The sequence below is a fragment of the Nanorana parkeri genome, unplaced genomic scaffold (assembly GCF_000935625.1).
Source record: "Nanorana parkeri isolate BGI_ZX_2015 unplaced genomic scaffold, ASM93562v1 scaffold56, whole genome shotgun sequence".
NCBI lineage: Eukaryota > Metazoa > Chordata > Amphibia > Anura > Dicroglossidae > Nanorana > Nanorana parkeri.
Window position 1 is genome coordinate 765,046 of NW_017306324.1, and position 5,843 is coordinate 770,888.

General features: G+C 51.2%; 1 protein-coding gene across 4 annotated transcripts in view; it reads right to left on the reverse strand.

Moving 5' to 3' along the window:
• QRICH1 (glutamine rich 1) overlaps nucleotides 1–2,508 on the reverse strand; it is a 39,347-nt gene extending 36,839 nt beyond the window's left edge. For 2 of the 4 annotated variants that reach the window (XM_018576124.1, XM_018576123.1), the window contains exon 1: nucleotides 551–826. The gene's annotated coding sequence lies outside the window, so the exon portion shown is untranslated. Of the gene's footprint in view, nucleotides 1–550; nucleotides 828–2,231 lie in introns of those variants that run through there. The other 2 variants (XM_018576121.1, XM_018576122.1) reach the window with 2 other exon arrangements.
• Nucleotides 2,509–5,843: the final 3,335 nt, after the last annotated feature.

Here is a 5,843-nt window from a genome sequence, read left to right on the forward strand (position 1 = left end):
TGTCAGGGAACGAGCCTCTACCTCCTTCCCAGCGCGCGCTCCCGGACCTTTCACAGTAGCCCCGCCCTCCTCTGCCAGAGAGCCGCGCGTGAACGAAGCGGGCGCGCTCCCTCGGCTCTCCAGAAGCTCCACGGGAGGTCACGTGACCCCCACCACAACCCGACAATAAATATAATGAGGAAAGAAAAATAAACACCCCTCTCAGGTAAATGACGAGTCCCGGCAGAGAAAGAAGCCGGGGTCGCGGATCGCCGAGCAGCGCGGTCACGAGTCTGGTGTGACGTGTCGCGAGCCCCGCTCTTTTTTTTTTTCTGTCTCTGAAGGCAGAATCTAGAACGCGCACGCGAGGGTGGCGCGCCTAAGGCAGTGACAGGCGAGCGACGGGAGCGCGCACTGTGTCGAGAATACATAAGAGACACAGGGGTGGGGATTCCTCTTAGCCTAGGGTGCCCTTCTCCCGGGGCTCTTCCCCGGCTCACCCAGGGCGGAATATGCGTGGAACGGTGGAGCGCCCGCCCAGGCCTCCGCTGGTCCCGCCCGGATCACTCACCTCCCCGCTCGTTGTCCGGAGGCAGCTGCGTATCCCCGGTCCGCTCTCCGTACCACCGCCGCCTCCTCCTCACGCCCGGCGGCCCCGGCTCTGCACCCCGCAGCCTTCTCCCGTCTTGGCGGCTTCCTGGGCTTTTGTTTTTTTCCTTTCTCGGGTAGATTATTTTCGCCTCACAGCTCCCTGGGCGCCATCTTACATTCACAGCCAGTCGGCCAATCGCGGCCCCGCCGCAAAGCCTCGCGAGGTCTGCCCTACGAAATCTCGCGTGAAGCTGGGGCGGCCCTCGGGTCCACTTAAAGGGGACGCGCCGCCCTGGAGAACAGAGCTGGGATGTGCGGTGTCAGTGGGAGCCCCAGGGGTCATCCCTGGCTATTGGGGAAGGGGGATAAACCCCTCGTACTTCAGAGCCCAATCACATTTTGGATGATAGGACCCCAGCTCACTGACCTCCATCAACATCTGAGCGTTTTCTGGTGATTTTGAAGCTTTTTTTTTTGTGCGTTTTATTTGTACGTATTCAGGTCTGAGCGGTTTTCATTATAGCCAATGGAAACCAGGAGCAGGATAGGGCGCAAAATCATGTCAAATATGTTTGACGTTTGTTTTTCAGGCCTGCCCATTGAAGTCTATGGGGCCAAAAACCTCGAGAATATCCCCCCCTCCCCAAAAAGTACACATACTTTTTCGACTGACAAGTAACATGATGCATAAAGTCTACCGAGCACCATCATTTTTTAGGAGGGGACTGAGACAAAAACCCAGCGAACCCCTGCGCTGCTCGCCAATCCTGCCAACACTGTAGATGCCCAATGCAATTTCCTGAACCAATTCTAGGAATAACCATGGCAATGGCGCAAAATTAGAGCGCTTGTTTTATATGACAGGTGCAATCTGATTGGTTGCTGCTATATTTCATCTGAGAGATGTCACGTGATTGGTTGCTCTTGGTGTCACTTCCACTTCTGGACCAGCCTTCCGCATTCATCCCTAGAAGTGCTAAAATAAAAAAAGAAAGCAAAGGCTATTACCCGGTAAAGAGACACAAATCCGAGTTCTTATCCATAGTAGGGAATCATTTTTTATTTAACTCTCCGGGAAATGAAGAATAAACCTGATTGGTTGCTAAGTCCAAGTCCAGTTTTCTATATGGAACTTGGAATGACAGAACCACAAGTCCAGGAAAGAGCACCAGTGTTAATGGCAATACAAGGCCCAATGTAGGATGACTGAGGATATAATTCCCATAGGCCTGGCACATGCTTGCTTATTAACTGCTTGGCCTCTTTCCCTGAGGTCTGGATGGATATGTCCAGCCTGACCCCTTTAAATATCCAGCCTGACCCCTTTAAATATCCAGCATGACCCCTTTAAATATCCAGCCTGACCCCTTTAAATATCCAGCCTGACCCCTTTAAATATCCAGCCTGACCCCTTTAAATATCCAGCCTGACCCCTTTAAATATCCAGCCTGACCCCTTTAAATATCCAGCCTGACCCCTAGGCGAGCGACGGGAGCGCGCACTGTGTCGAGAATACATAAGAGACACAGGGGTGGGGATTCCTCTTAGCCTAGGGTGCCCTTCTCCCGGGGCTCTTCCCCGGCTCACCCAGGGCGGAATATGCGTGGAACGGTGGAGCGCCCGCCCAGGCCTCCGCTGGTCCCGCCCGGATCACTCACCTCCCCGCTCGTTGTCCGGAGGCAGCTGCGTATCCCCGGTCCGCTCTCCGTACCACCGCCGCCTCCTCCTCACGCCCGGCGGCCCCGGCTCTGCACCCCGCAGCCTTCTCCCGTCTTGGCGGCTTCCTGGGCTTTTGTTTTTTTCCTTTCTCGGGTAGATTATTTTCGCCTCACAGCTCCCTGGGCGCCATCTTACATTCACAGCCAGTCGGCCAATCGCGGCCCCGCCGCAAAGCCTCGCGAGGTCTGCCCTACGAAATCTCGCGTGAAGCTGGGGCGGCCCTCGGGTCCACTTAAAGGGGACGCGCCGCCCTGGAGAACAGAGCTGGGATGTGCGGTGTCAGTGGGAGCCCCAGGGGTCATCCCTGGCTATTGGGGAAGGGGGATAAACCCCTCGTACTTCAGAGCCCAATCACATTTTGGATGATAGGACCCCAGCTCACTGACCTCCATCAACATCTGAGCGTTTTCTGGTGATTTTGAAGCTTTTTTTTTTGTGCGTTTTATTTGTACGTATTCAGGTCTGAGCGGTTTTCATTATAGCCAATGGAAACCAGGAGCAGGATAGGGCGCAAAATCATGTCAAATATGTTTGACGTTTGTTTTTCAGGCCTGCCCATTGAAGTCTATGGGGCCAAAAACCTCGAGAATATCCCCCCCTCCCCAAAAAGTACACATACTTTTTCGACTGACAAGTAACATGATGCATAAAGTCTACCGAGCACCATCATTTTTTAGGAGGGGACTGAGACAAAAACCCAGCGAACCCCTGCGCTGCTCGCCAATCCTGCCAACACTGTAGATGCCCAATGCAATTTCCTGAACCAATTCTAGGAATAACCATGGCAATGGCGCAAAATTAGAGCGCTTGTTTTATATGACAGGTGCAATCTGATTGGTTGCTGCTATATTTCATCTGAGAGATGTCACGTGATTGGTTGCTCTTGGTGTCACTTCCACTTCTGGACCAGCCTTCCGCATTCATCCCTAGAAGTGCTAAAATAAAAAAAGAAAGCAAAGGCTATTACCCGGTAAAGAGACACAAATCCGAGTTCTTATCCATAGTAGGGAATCATTTTTTATTTAACTCTCCGGGAAATGAAGAATAAACCTGATTGGTTGCTAAGTCCAAGTCCAGTTTTCTATATGGAACTTGGAATGACAGAACCACAAGTCCAGGAAAGAGCACCAGTGTTAATGGCAATACAAGGCCCAATGTAGGATGACTGAGGATATAATTCCCATAGGCCTGGCACATGCTTGCTTATTAACTGCTTGGCCTCTTTCCCTGAGGTCTGGATGGATATGTCCAGCCTGACCCCTTTAAATATCCAGCCTGACCCCTTTAAATATCCAGCATGACCCCTTTAAATATCCAGCCTGACCCCTTTAAATATCCAGCATGACCCCTTTAAATATCCAGCCTGACCCCTTTAAATATCCAGCCTGACCCCTCATAATATCCAGCCTGACCCCTTCGATATCCAGCCTGACCCCTTCGATATCCAGCCTGACCCCTTCGATATCCAGCCTGACCCCTTATAATATCCAGCCTGACCCCTTCAATATCCAGCCTGACCCCTTCAATATCCAGCCTGACCCCTTCAATATCCAGCCTGACCCCTTAGATATCCAGCCTGACCCCTTAGATATCCAGCCTGACCCCTTAGATATCCAGCCTGACCCCTTAGATATCCAGCCTGACCCCTTTAAATATCCAGCCTGACCCCTTTAAATATCCAGCCTGACCCCTTAAATATCCAGCCTGACCCCTTAAATATCCAGCCTGACCCCTTAGATATCCAGCCTGACCCCCTTAATAGCCAGCCTGACCCCCTTAATAGCCAGCCTGACCCCTTAAATAGCCAGCCTGACCCCTTTAATGTCTCTGTCCTACTGAGCAGTTTTCTCACCACTTCCTGTACCAGGGATGCAACAGGAAGTAAAAGGAAACCTCCAAATTGAGGAAAATCCTCTCTTAGAAAGTTGTCACAGGAACAGGTGACAAGATTTCCCCTCACTTCCGGTGACAAATGTAAAATGTTGAATTTCCCATCACTTCCTCTCTCAGTGACTACATACCAAGAGAAATAAAGAGTGAATCTTTTTCTCCCAGATAGTGAATCTATCGGGGACAAAGAAACAATGAAAACCTGACAGGGGTTTTATTCCTTCCTTATGGGATCCAAAACAAACAAAAACATACATTTTACTTCAAATTCCATCACACCTTCGCCCCTGGGAGCCATGCCTGTGGCTGTCAGAGTCTTGCAATGCCTCATGGGCTTTGTAGTTCCACAGCAGCAGGAGTGCTGAGGTTGCCCACCCCTGTGCTGGGAAGTGAGACGCCCTGTCAGGTTTTTATTACTGTCCCCATTAGAAGGATTCACTCTTTAATTGTCCTGCTCACCTGGAATGAAAGCGAGGGCAAACCCAACATTTTGAGTTGTCACCAGAACAGGTATAGAGGGAAAACCTTCCAATGGGGACGCTTGTTCCTGCGACAACTAAGAGGAGATTTCTCTCACATCGGAAAGATCTTTTCCCACTTCCTGTTGAGTCTACGGAACAAGAAGTGAAGATAAATCTCCCTAATGGGCCACAGATAGAAGAAAAAAAAACACCAGTCAGCAGTTTACGGGTCACCACACACATTGCAATCTTACCATACTTAAAACCTACTAGATGTATTTTTAAAGCAGGGGTAGGGAACTTAGGCCCTCCAGCTGTGGTAGAACTACAAGTCCCATGAGGCATTGCAAGACTCTGACGGTCACCGGCATGACTCCCACAGGCAGAAGCATGATGGGGTGTGTAGTCTTAGCACAGCACCTGCTTTAAACTTTCAGGCTGCTCCCTGTGCGAGTGCCCCCAGTCGGTCCAGTTCTCAAAGCTGCAACTATGTTGCAAAATGTTACCAGCTCAGTGCATTAGTATAGGGAATGGGAAGGCAGAGCAGAGGGCAGGCTGGGAAATGCAGGTTTCCAGGAGGTGCAAGACCCTAAAAAAAAAAGGTCACATCATTCCACATGGCGCAATGATCTGAAATCTGTGACGTCAGAGGCACTTTAACTATAAGCTGACAGAGCCAGTCATCAGTAAAGTCAGCCTGGCTTGCAGCAGTGGGTCAGCCCTGCTCTGTGCACGGTGTCTGCATGCAAGGACAGGGCAGCTTTAACATATCCATGTGCTACTCTATAACCTCCCACTCTGCACAGCAACACTTCTGCTTAAGGTGGCACGGCGCCTGTGTCTGCCATCAGCCCCGGCTCAGGAGGTTCCCTACCTTAAGCGGGAGCCGGGCACGGAGCATGCTAGTGTGCGGAAGGTGTGTGCTCACATAAGGAGTCCTCTGTCCCTCTGCACTGAGGAGAGCTGCAGCCTCCCTATGCCAGGAGCAGCAACTGGGCCGCTCCACCTTAAACCCAGACTTGGGAAGCTGGTGAGCCAGTGACTAGTTACTGTGTTTGTATACAAGGGAAATGTGCTGAACTTTAAAGGTACAGCGTCCGGGTTTTACAGGTGGACCCAGAGGAGCTGCATGGTCATGTAGTGGTTAGCACAGGAGGTCCCTGGACTTACTGGGTACAGTTAGCTGGGTGATTGTTGGCCACT